This window comes from Dermochelys coriacea, chromosome 15 (genome assembly GCF_009764565.3).
Source record: "Dermochelys coriacea isolate rDerCor1 chromosome 15, rDerCor1.pri.v4, whole genome shotgun sequence".
Classification (NCBI taxonomy): Eukaryota; Metazoa; Chordata; order Testudines; family Dermochelyidae; genus Dermochelys; species Dermochelys coriacea.
Window position 1 is genome coordinate 15674696 of NC_050082.1, and position 13043 is coordinate 15687738.

Sequence of the window (13043 nt, forward strand, 5' to 3'; positions counted from 1 at the left end):
AAAAAAATAACTGCATTCAAAAATAAAACAATTTAAAACTGTAGAGCCTACAAGTCCACACAGTCCTACTTCTTTTTCAGCCAATTGCTCTGACAAACAAGTTTGTTTACATTTGCAGGAGATAATGCTGCCCACTTCTCATTTACAGTGTTACTTGAAAGTGACAATAGGTGTTTGCATAGCACTGTTATAGCAGGCATCGCCCGCTATTTCCTTGCCAGATGCGTTAAAGATTCTTATGTCCCTTCATGCTTCAACCATCCTTCCAGAGGACATGCTGATGCTGATGACAGGTTCTGCTCAATAACAAACCAAAGCAGTGCGGATTGACGCATGTTCATTTTCATCATCTGAGCCAGATGCCACCATCAGAAGGTTGATTATTTTTATTTTTTTTTTTGTGGTTCAGTTCTGTAGTTTCCACATCGGAGTGTCACTCTTTTAAGACTTTTAAGACTTCTGAAAGCATGCTCCACACCTTGGTCCCTCTCAGATTTTGGAAGATACTTCAGATTCTTAAACCTCTGAAATGGTGGCTGAAGCATGAAGGGACATATGAATCTTTAGCACATCTGGCACGTAAATATCTTGCAATGCCGGCTACAACAGTGCCATGAAAACACCTGTTCTCACTTTCAGGTGACATTTCAGGTAAACAAGAAGCGGGCAGCATTATCTCCTGCAAACTGTAACCAAGTTTGTTCATCTGAGCCATTGGCTGAAGTAGGACTGAGTGGACCTGTAGGTTCTAAAGTTTTACATTGTTTTCTTTTTCAATGCAGTTATTTTTTTGTACATAATTCTACATTTATAAGTTCAACTTTCATGATAAAGAGATTGCACTAGAGCACTTGTATGAGGTGACTTGAAAAATACTATTTCTTTTGTTTTTACAGTGCAAATATTTGTAATAAAAATAAATATAAAGTGAGCACTGTACACTTTGTATTCTGTGTTGTAATTGAAATCAATATATTTGAAAATGTAGAGAACTTCCAAAAATATTTAAATAAATGGTATTCCATTTTTGTTTAACAAAGCGATGAATCACATGATTAATCACAATTAATTTTTTTAACCGCGCGATTCATCTCAATTAATTTTTTTAATCGCTTGACAGCCCTAGTTACTATATGTAGTGCTCGATCCTGCAAACAATGTTAACTTTGCATTGCCTTTGGGACTATTCACAGTGTGTAAAGTTAAGCATGTGTGTAATTCTTTTCAGGATCAGGGCCTCAGTGTCTGGCAAGGTCTTTGCAGAATCAGTGCTCTCTAGAAGGACAATGCATTCTTATCTATTATTTTCAAATGCTGGAAAACAAAGTACGCTGGGATCAGGTGTAGTCCATTTCATTCCAGACCAAATGTTACAGCTGAATATCAAGGCCCTGAAGGATGGGGATTTACATTAAAACAGCAGTAGAACAGGGATGTGGAGATACAACGCATAATCTTTCTTACCACACGGATTGTTACATCTTAGGTAGCAAGGGGCCTGTACTGGAACCTGGACAAAGTTTGGCTACGGATTGAAACTTCCTGGCTCAGGCTCATCTTTAATTTTCAGTGAACGTTGTGTTTGCCTTCTCTCCCTCTTCTGAGCCACAAGTAGCTGAATTCATTGTGTGGAGCGGGTTGGTTCTGGGGATGGATGATTCAGCCCCAGAATCTAGAGAGAGCTCGAGCTTCGGTTTTTTTAAGGGCTCGATTGGGCCTTTCAGGCATGGGCTCTTGTGCAGGGTGCAGATCTGCAATGCCTGAATGCGAGCTCCGGGCGGTGCTGTGCTTCAAATTCAAGAAGGAGATGTACCCACTGCTACACCCCTTGAAAGAGCAGCAATGGGTGTGCTCCCCTGCTATACTGATGAGATAGTGCCACTTCCCGCCTGCCTCTCTTCAGTCCTTGTGCTCACGGCAGCCTTGCTTCAGGGAAGCAACTGTGACTGGCTGCGCTCAGGGCATCCTGTGTCCCCTTGTGGCGTGGCCAGGATCAAGCCTTTAGACAGGATGCTTCCCTTCCCTACGCCTTGCCAAGCCCCATCCCTCCTTGAGACTTCCAGTCCATTTACAGCAAAGGCAGCTCAGCTGGCTAGAGTATTCATCTTCTCTTCCTGTCCTTGAATGATTGCCTAGGCCTGATGTACACACTGGGCACAGGTTTACACTTTTGCAAAGTGCTTTGGGTTCCCTTGGGGCAGAAGGTGCTGTATAAATATCAGATATTGTTACTGTAGGCTCTTACTATTAATAGCCACCTCAGGGAAACAATGGAAGCATGCAAACAGCTCTGTTCGCCAACTGCCAACCTGTGTATCCTCCCTGGGATCGCGAGAGATTCCCAGAAAGATCTATTTGGGGAAACGTAACATTTGCAAATATGCTTGTTGAGAGAGATGACGTCCTGTAAGAAGACAGGGAGGCCGATTCTGCCCTTGGATACCTTTTGGCTCTGAACCAGAGTCTCCACTGTCTTGTGTAGTCCTCTATATCTGTGCAAAAGTGGCTGTAAAATGCTGCCACATCAGAATTCTCCACTCACTCATCCCAATGGTAACATTTGACGCCCACATGGCATTTTTTGTGCATGGGTGCAGATGGCCACACAAGGTGCCAGGCAGTGGGGACTCAGGTCATGTGTTTTCTACTTTCATTGACATCAGAGGATGTTACACATCTTGAAGGAAAGAGGGGCTAGGGCACTGGCCTGGGTCTCAGGAGCTCTGGATTCGATTCTTGCCACAAGCTTCCAGGAAATTGCCAGCTCCTGCACTTCTGGTGTTTTTCTTAAAGCCCCAGCTCCTGGAGTCATGTGACTCTGTAAGACTCACAGCTTTTTATTTATTTTTTTTTTTTAGTAATTTTTAACCCTCTGTGCTGGGGAGAAAAGGTTGAAACTGTGACCTGAGCACAGCCTAAAAGCTGAAAAGTCAGAAATCAAATATAAGGAACCCCCACATTACTGTCTTTCACACTTTATTATTTTAAGCTAATCTCATGATGTTTCCGTGCCCAACTCATGATTTTTGAATGCTTGGGACTGGCAATGGGCTTGGCCAAGTCATTTAATCTCCCTGATTGATACCAGGGCCCCACTGTACTAGGCGCTGTACATACACATAGTAACCACAGCCCCTACCCCAAAAAGCTCTTACATTCTAAATAGACAGGACAAACCGCTGGAGATGGGAAATGTTATTATCCCATTATACAAATGGGGAATTGAAACACACAGAGTTTAAGTAACTTGCCTGCAGTCCCACTGAAACACACATCCCCTAAGTTTCAATGCAGTGCCCTCACTATCGGTCCATTCTTCCAAGCAGTGATGAGATGATGAAACAGAAAATCATGATTAGGCTTGAAAGAGTCAATGAACTTGATGACAGTGACTCTTGGGGAGCAGTAGATGCTCAGTGCCTTTGAGGGTCAGGTCACTTCACCCTAACTGTCCTAGTGTTTCTGTAGGAGCTTGGTGGTAGAGACTCATGTTTGAGAATGTTGGCCAATGTTTCTATGGCTGATGACTTTCACCATCAAGGATCCCAAGCTGATACACAAACTATACCCAGGGACCACTTCCTCCGCCATTGAAATACTGGCACCACTGGGGTGAGATGCGGCAGTCAGTCACCAGCGCATGGCAGCATTAAGCAATAGCTTAGGAGAGCCCGGAAAGAATACGGTATCCAGCTGAAACAGGAGAAGGACTTTACATAGGCAGAATGTAATTACCCAAGTTGGAATTTGACCACGGCACTGGGGTTAACCCCACTCTGCATCCCAGAAGTGTCATGGGATCTTTAATGTGCACAAGTGGTCAGAAGTAGAACTAGCCAAGCAGGGCAAATAATGATTTCCTAGCTGTCATTGGGGGGGGTTAAGTGAATACATTTTGCCCCCGTTCATGTTCCGGTTTTGTCTGATTTCTGTGACTAGCCCAGTGATCAGGTTTACAGGAGTATTTGCTGGAGTAGTAAGTTGTAAGCACATGCTGCAGAATATTCCTCGACATCAGATTTCCAATTCCGAACACAGCCATGGCTCAGGACTGATTCAAGGGGAAATGTTCCCCCTGCGGAACTAGCCACACGTTTCTGCAGCACGTAGGTGATCCTGAGGGGTTCCCCAGCCCCCTGTCACCTGGACTGCAGCATGTTTAGTGGATGCTATCAGAGAGGATCAAAGGACAAGGTGGGGTGTCAGCCTAATATACTAGCAAATCACTCCACAGAGTTGCCATTTGCTGCTGTTTAATTATCAAGTAGAAACTAAATAGGAATATATTGGTACCACGACATGTCCGTGGGACAAACCAGTTTGGCTAATCCTATGTCTTGCCACTGGCAGTTGGTCTATAACTCATGTTTTAGTGGACCCCAAAACAGCCCAGAGAGCACCTTAGTCAATCATGCAGTGCTTTATCACAGATGTAAAATAATTCCCTCCTGGCCCTCGCAGGCAATCAGCTTGTGAGGTTCGTTATCCCATGGAACTTGGAGTGAACATTTGTAATGTTCATACAGACACCTAGGATCAGATCCTTTATGGTTATTTTCATGGAGGCCAGAAAGGCCACGCCAGGGAGGGACTTCACCTGTGCAAAAGCTCCATCTACCCTTTCTACTCCGGAAAGGAAAGCGTGAAAGACAAGATGCAACTGCTGCAATGTGAAAGCTGGTTTCCTGATAGAGTCAGCGGTCTTAAGGCCAGAAGGAACCACTGTGATCATCTGCATTTCCGTTGTCCTGGCTTGAGACCTGAAAAGTGTTCTCTCACCTCCCCTTTCATTTCCCTTTCTAGAGGAAAACCACGCTGCCTCACCAGCCAGTCACTCCTTAGCAGAAAACTGCTGGCAAAGATCAGCATCTAAGATCACTAAAATTGACCTGTTCATTTGCAATGAAAATGGGATTTCTAGGAGAAAGGGCATTGGTGACCCAGGCAGAATCAGAGAGCAAAGTGCCACGACGTAACAGTGCAGCAAAAAGAAGCTGGCAGTCATTTCCAAACCACTGTGATTCAAATCTGCAGGATCATGTCCTGGAGCCCTTCCTGAGCGAGGTTTCACTCTGGCCTTACGCAGACAAAGCTGCCAGGGCCTTCCCATTGTCTGATCGTGGATTGGAGGGTGTAGCTCGTATGAAAGGGCAGCATCCCCAGTGAAGAATGACAGGGAGGGTTTGAGGAATATGCCTGTGCGTAGCTGCAGTTGTGGGGCTCCTGGGAAGCAGGGGGAGTCTCTTTGCAATACAGCTCCTTTGTGAAGGGGAGGGTGAAGGGAGACTGTTTAGACAAATCCAATACTTAACTCTGGTCTTCACTGGGGAAGGGCAGACGGGTCTGCTGATTTCAAGCAGGGTATTAGCCCCCTCTGTGCAAATCACAGCTGGCCAGGATGACACAATGGCTTTGCACCGCTGCCCTGACCCCAAGGGCTGGAATCCCTGGTGCCAAAAAGGCCTTGGATGCCAATGGGAGCGATTCTCAGCGGTTCCTTTTGGGAAGCTCTCTCTAAGCTGGATCTCTTGGCCAGGAGAAACACAGAACGACCCATTAGGGCAGCCCAGACATAAGTGCATTTAAAAAAAGAAAAGAAAAGAGAATGAAACTCCTCACGCAGGGCACGTCTGATTCCTGTTCCCTTTGGAGCATTACGAACCCTGCTTGGGATCTAGCCAGGTTCACCAGGGAAAATGATATGGCGTTTTTTCACATTGTTCCTGATGGCTGGGCATTTCCTGAGCTTTTCCAGCATCGCGTGGAAGGGGAGAGAAAGGAAAATGGAATCTTTTTTCATTTTCCTTCCTTTTGCAATTTCTCTGTGATCACAAAAAGCCATATTGTGGCTAATTTTCCTGCCTCCATTCTCACGTATATTTTGCAAGGGGACAGGAATTCCTCTATGAAGGCCATTGGCTCTTCTGATCCTTCCCGCTATTGGTCAGGAGCTTAGCAAATTAACAACTTATCTATTTCCTGCACTCAGGATCTCTCAGGTTAGCAGGGTGCCTGGCTTCCCAAAGTGGAGAAGAGAGAGAAAGGTAGATTAGAAGTGCAGATCCCGGAGCACTGGGCCCTTCTGAGGGGTGTGCAAGAGCTGCAACAAAGGACAGAGAGATAGACAATGATGCACCTCCGTCATCAGGCAGTAGCTGTTTGCCCGTGAACTTGGACATGTTTGATCTGGGCTTCGGATTCAGGTGGGCTGTACAAATACCACACTCCTTACTGCGGGAAAGGAAATATTAACTGAAAGCTCAAATAATAAACCATGGGCCAGATCCTCAGCTGCTGTAAATCAGAGTAACTCCAGACCCTCAGCTTGACTTCATTGGTGCTATGCCACTTTACTTGTGCTGATGTTCTGGCCCACATATAATAATAGGATGTGGTCAGTCCTGATCAGACAAACAGCCCCACCTCGCCCCAATGCCTCGTAAACTTCTTCTAATTCATTAATGTTACATGAGAGCAAGCTGGTGTCGTGTTCATGGCAATCGCTGCAGGATCTTTGTCTTTATGTGTGTAATTAAGGAAATAAAAATGCAAGGACTTGATCAAAAATGAAAAGGCCAGTTTTTAAAACCCCATTTGTAACTTGTCTAAATATTGCAGGGAACAAGGTTAAGGAGCAGAACCGAAAAGACTGAAATTCCGTTCAGGGGCGAAAACCTTCTACTTTCTGCTAGAGTGATTTGACTCATCATCTATTGGACCAAATCTTCTGCTGGGGTAAATAGGTAAAACTACATTGAAGGCAGTGGCGCTGCATCCCTTTGCATCAGCAGCGAATGTGACCTATTACCTTTACGTTTCCACTCTCGATTCCTGACCAAGTCACTATCGATTCCTAGTCACTATCATTCACAAACCCTAGTGACACCGCAACCAGTCTAGTGGGTAGCACAAAAGCACTGGCCAGAGAAGACTTAACAGGGGAACAGAGAAACGTTAAGGTTTGAATAGAGAATTCTGAGCCAGCAAGATCACTCACTACATCCGATTGTTTTTCCAATTAGCTTAGTACCATTGACATGAGCATGAATCGCAAGCATCCATATATTACTAGGCTTCACGCCATTTGCATACTGTGTACAAAATGTTTACGTTGCATTAGACACAAGAAGAGACTCCAAATGCCGCAGGACCTCAGCACGAGCCCTCCATCACCAGCTTGCAGACAGACTGATGATTTAATTAATGCGGCTTCAGACTAGTATATCTGTGGTAACAGTGACTAGTCTTTCCAGGGTTACCAAGCGTTTCTACCCAACAGCAGCGTAAATTGGAACCCATCTTCACTCGTGTATGCTGTGAAAGAATTCAACTTGTGGCTCCTGGCTTTAGTTGGCGCTCTATGAAAAGCCCTTTCTTTTATCTGTATCTCATTGATAGCCAGTGGAATATGGACTGGGTGGTTTACAGTCTGAGGCTTTAAGTGAAATGAGTTTGGAGATCTCAGAACAGGCCCCCAGGAAAGAGGAATCCACATCAGGAAAACACCACTCCCTATTTGCATCGGTTCAGTTTGGCTGCCTGTCTCTGTATATTGGAGGCCGAGGACCAGCTGATGATAGAGAGTGACTGATCTCGCTTCTTTAAAGAGATCCAATCCTAGTAGGTCAGAACTGAGACCACTGGCTGGAGATGGCATGGAGGAAAGTTGCCATCGAGGAAGGTTGAAATGCAATAGCCTAACTCTATTTGGTCTTTGGTTTAAAAACTAATGGATTTTTATTCCCATTGCTACAGCTTTTCCTATAGCATTCCCAAGTCCAAATAAACACTTTTTTAAAAGCAAAAATGCATTGGCTTCCTGATTTCTCCTCCTCCCACTTCTGCTGATTAGCTCTGTGGGCAAGACACTTCCTCTCACTGGGCTCCAGTTTGCCCAGTGAGGATTAATAATATCCATCTAGCTCACACAGGGATGTTGTATGGGTTTCAAAAGTGGGGGTCTAAAGTTAAGCTCCTCAGTCCATACATAGGCACCTCAATAAGGGTTTGTCCACATGCTAAGTTGCACCCATGTAACTTGTGGTGTGTTTTAAAATCAGTTTAATCAAATCAGTACAAAAGGTTGAGCAAACACCCTTCAATCAGTTTAAACCTGGCTTATATTGATTTAGCTTAAAACAATTAGGAACAGCTTTTAGCTAAACCAAAATGAGCCACAATTATTACTTATCCCTCTTAAGTGAAGTCAGCGTGTCTACCCAGGGTTTGTGCTGTCATAATTTAAATCTAGTTTCAAAACTAGTTAAACTAGTGCAACTTCTGTGTGAAGTCAAATCCAAAGATGCTTGGTTTTCAAACAAGCTGAGCACCCAGCAGGTCCCATTGCATTCAATGGGTCTTTCACCAGTGCCTTCACTGAGAGCAGGAGTGGGCCCCAGGTCTCCAGTAATGCCATAATGCTCATTTCACATCATCCCAGGCGTGATCCCAGTCACCAAGCAAAAAAGGGAATCCACATAAATGAATCCACCACAGGCTAATTCCTCCAAGTTTCAGTTTTCACCTTCTTTCCCTTAGTAAGGACATTCTTTTTCTCTTTACCAACTGTAAAGCTGAGGAAACCTAATGCCAGTATTAAGAAAAATACTTTTCAAATTATCCTTTAGTTCCAAGAGCTTAATGTCCTTATACATGCTTAGGGTGAAGTTTCAACCTCATCTGTTTGCAGCAGTCTAGGACTGCACAATTTGGAACAGCAGCCCCCCTTTCATGTTTACGTGACTGATTCTGCCATTAGATCTGTCCCTCCCTTGGCCAGCTGTTGAAAAGAAAGGCCGCTTGCAACATTATTCCTTCCAGACGGAAGCTATCTTCAAGATTCAAACTTTCTCTTTCTTTTTTTTTTCCTTAAGTCAATGTCTGTTCAACTTGTGCCGGGGTCAGAAGAGAGAGGGTCGTTGGAAGGTTCCTTTTTTCATGCCAAGCAGTCTTTTGGGTTTGCACCGACACCTGCTTCCATTCTGCCTCGTTGGACTGGCGTGTTGGAGATGGGGTTTGGGTTTTTCCCAGAATGAAAACTAGAACGTGGAGGTAAGCACAGGAACCTGGGATTTCAGCAGATGCAGAACCCCAGAGAAGCAAAGACCATCTTTTTGGTCTGGGGTTGCACAGTTTGAGCACAATGGGGTCATGGTCCATAGCTATGCACTACCATGACACAAATAATTGTGATGCTAATAATAATGGGGGATCCCACCGAGACAAAGGCAATTGAAGTCAATGACTTCTGTATACACTGTGTAAATTCCTGTAGCACTAGGGGCCGCGGCTTTTACTAATTACTCTCTCCTGTGGCTTCCATGTTAAAGGAAGAGACACTAAAAAAGAGTAGTTACTGAAGAAGATGAGCTTCTACATAGAGTCAACCAGCCTGGTCTGGAACTGTCACGCAAGCAAGTTGTCTCCTTTGAGTAAAACTCATTAATGTCAATGGGTCTGGTGGTGAGTAAGTATTACTCATGTGAGTAAGCGTTGGATAAATTGATACAGACACTGTGCTACGGTTATGGGCATCTTATAAATGCATGTAATAATAAGCCTCAATCCTGCTGACTGCAGGCAGATGGACCCCTTGTTCCCATGTGGAGTCCCACAGAAGTCAGTAGGGCTCTGTATAGGTGCAGGGCTCTGTCCATGTGCAGTAAATAGCAGGATCAGGGCCATATGTGTGTATATAGAGAGAGTGAGAAGGTGGGTGAGGTAATAGCTTTTATGGGACCAAGTTCAGCTGGCAAAAGAGACAAGCTTTCAAGGCGACCCAGAACACTTCTTACACCGACTCGTACATGTGGAGGCAAAGTGGCATGCCCTTATGTCAGATAACACTGATTCAAACATATTTCAGCTGCAATCGAGCTGATAAATGTCACGACTCTTTAAAAGGTCTGGAGTGGCACAATATACAGCTGACATACTTAGCTCTAATTATTCTATATTGTATTATATATTTTATATATACACACACAGACAACGTGTATATAAATCTCCCCACTGTATTTTCCACCGAATGCATCCGATGAAGTGAGCTGTAGCTTATGAAAGCTTATGCTCAAATAAATTTGTTAGTCTCTAAGGTGCCACAAGTATTCCTTTTCTTTTTGCAAATACAGACTAACACGGCTGCTACTCTGAAACCTGTGTTCTACCAGTGAGTTTAACTGGTACCAGGATGTGGCCAGTTGTATGAGTTTAAATATATTTTATAGAATTACACACAGCCTCATCTGACAAACAGTGGCAGATTAATGATTTTGCCGCCCCTAGGCCCAGAAATAATTGCCGCCCCCCCCCAGCAGCTCCCTGCCCCAGCTCACCTCCACTCCGCCTCCACCTCCTCCCCTGAGCGCGCCGCCGAGTCTTGCTTCTCCCCGCTCCCTGACAGTGCTTGTGCATGAAACAGCTTCACAAAAGAGGGGGAAGGGGGGGAACGTGGTGCGCTCAGGAGAGGAGACGGGGCTGGGGCAGGGATTTGGGGAAGGGGACCAATAGGGGCAGGGATGGGGCAGGGAAGGGGTGGAGTTGGGGCAGGGCCGGGGGCAGAGGGCGCGAACCGGCACCGGGGTGGGGAAGCAGCCTCTGGCTGCTGTTATAAATTTGCCACCCCTTGCAAATTTGCCGCCCTAGGCGTTAATACGCCGCTGTTGACAAACTCTTCCTCCCCTGAGCAGTCCTCACTCCTGGGGATGGTGCCTGGAGCTCAGTAGCCCAATAGGCATGGAAGGGTTTGCAGGAGTGGGTCCTTTGATTTTACTGAACAATTCTCTGGCCTGTGTTATACAGGAGGTCAGACTAGATGATCACAATGGGCCCTTCTGGCCGAGGAATCTATGGAACAGATAGATGAAGAATGTCTCCATGTTTTCCAACAGAGGTCGTACCAATATCATGAGCATTGATATTCAGCTATGTGATGATTCATTCCCAATGCTGTTTTCTGAATATAACATTTAATATTTGTCTCCTACAGAGCTCACCCAGGGGCCTGATCCAGAGTACATTGAAATCAGGAAGTCTTTCCATTGACTTCAAAGGCAGGAGCCTAGAGGGAAAACTTGCCTTTCTTTTCTGTTTTGCAGGTCTTCTGTGCGGTGATTAAACTGCAGACGGGTGACTCTGTGTGTCTCCTTGGGCAGATCATTTAACCACTCAGTAACTCAGTTTCCCTACCTGTACAACGTGGCTTATAATACTTAGCTAGCTTGAGAAGCTTAACTTATGCAATGTATTTTAAGGTCTTTAAGATGTTACTATTGTCAATCGTATTACACGCACATGGCTCATTGTCTTTAGTGTCCTCCCACATCTCTACATGACAGTAAACAGGCACGTTTATACTGCATTTAATTAGCAAGCCTTTTCTGCTACCCATGGTATTTCAGTGGGCTTCGTTGTGATATTTATTTATAGTGGTGTGTGACACATGATTCAAACAAGCTTTCCATAAATGTGGCCTTTTCTCCCTTCCTAACTCCCTATGTAATTCCCCCATTTGCAGCAGGAAGGCCGTTAACACTAGGGCCATTCTGTAAAGCTGGAACTGGGTTCATCTGGATGTGCTCTGTTCTCCTTCGAGACGGGGATCTGAGTTTGAATCCAGCCTCAGTCTTTCACTTCCCAGGCTCCCAGCGGTTGGGCAGAGCTGTGTGAAATGAGGGGGAAGGGCCACTTTGCAGGGGTGTCGGTGAACTTCCTTTCTGATTTTGGTTTGCGTAGGTCAACCCCCTTGCCTGCGTTTTTGGGTTCAGGGGTGAGAACGCACGGGGATGGGGCCAGCGTAGTGGGCTAGGGGAAGGCGCATTTACCCTGCCATGTAGGAAATCAGTCTTACCCATGAGCAGAGGAGGCTGTATGTTTAGCCCTGGGGGCAGAGAACACCTTGCATTGCTCTGTCGACTCCCTCCGGATGGTATTGACAGCCCCTGGATGGAGTTACAGCCAGCGCCATCCCCCGCAGCTAGAGGGAGAGAAATAGAGCCTGTGAGATGGTTGGAATAAAGAGGTGGGGGAGGGGGGGTTCACAGGACCACCCAGAAGGAAAAAGCTTGAGGCAGGAGTGGTGAAGTGGAGGGCTCTGGATCTTCTTCCAGTCATTACGTTCCCCCTCCCCGGTAGCAGAGCAGGGCAAAGAATTTCTCATGGGAAGCCAAAACATCGGCCAAGTTTGCCTTGCCCTGCTTTTGAACCCCCCTTTCAGCTGGGGCACTTTCATTCCCTTTCCCGACGAGCACAACGCAGGTGGGGCCAGTGAAGCTGCCTTAGGAGACCACCCAGCCCGTGTACCAGGGCAGAGAAGAGAGGAAATTTGGACACTGTGACTCTTCCCTGCTAACTCCCCTCACTCAGGCCATGGATACCTCAGGGCCGAGGCGGAAAGGGAGCTGACCCAGAGAAAGGCCCAGAGGAACGCAGAGCCACGTTACAGCTCAGCAGAGACGCTGGCGAATATTATTGCTGGAGGAAGGCTGTTGAACCCGGGACTTTGGGCATAAGTGTCACTGGCGCCCACTAAGTCACAGCAAAGCGAGGTGAAGGAGCAGAGGGTTGGCCCCTACATGCACGCACAGCCCGAGCACGTGCACACCACGGCTTCACTGAACTCCAGGGGCAGAGGCAAAGGCAGGACCTTGTAATCATGGCAGACGTGCCAAGGGCAGTGACATGGGCAGAGACCGATGCAATCAGGGCAGAAGCAGTAGTGACAGGCACCCAGAGCAAGACCTGGGGCGGCAGCAACAGCTGCATCAAACCTTCTGCTCTTCTCACTACCCAGAGCCCGCAGCAAGGGCTACCGCTAATCCTTCTGAACGGTGATCCGCTCCGCTTCTGCTTATCCCCCGGCCACCTGCTTCTCCTGCTAGTCTGCCACCTGCCGGTGTTACCAGAAGCACGGCAATCACCTGCAGACCTCAGTTAACCAGCCAGACCCTTCCTTCTGCAGAACAGGCAGTTTGCATGGCGAGGCCGACACGCGCACAGCCCCTCGTGGCTCCGTGCTAAAGGAGAGCAGGGAAGGAGAGCCCCTG

General features: G+C 46.4%; 1 long non-coding RNA gene across 1 annotated transcript in view; it reads left to right on the forward strand.

The window, feature by feature from the left end:
• Positions 1 to 10057, forward strand: part of LOC122456777 — a 103723-nt gene extending 93666 nt beyond the window's left edge. The window contains exons 2-4 of the long non-coding RNA XR_006275833.1: positions 6619 to 6743; positions 8874 to 9051; positions 9330 to 10057. This is a non-coding gene — a long non-coding RNA (uncharacterized LOC122456777). The remainder of the gene's footprint in view (positions 1 to 6618; positions 6744 to 8873; positions 9052 to 9329) is intronic.
• The last annotated feature ends 2986 nt before the right edge of the window (positions 10058 to 13043 follow it).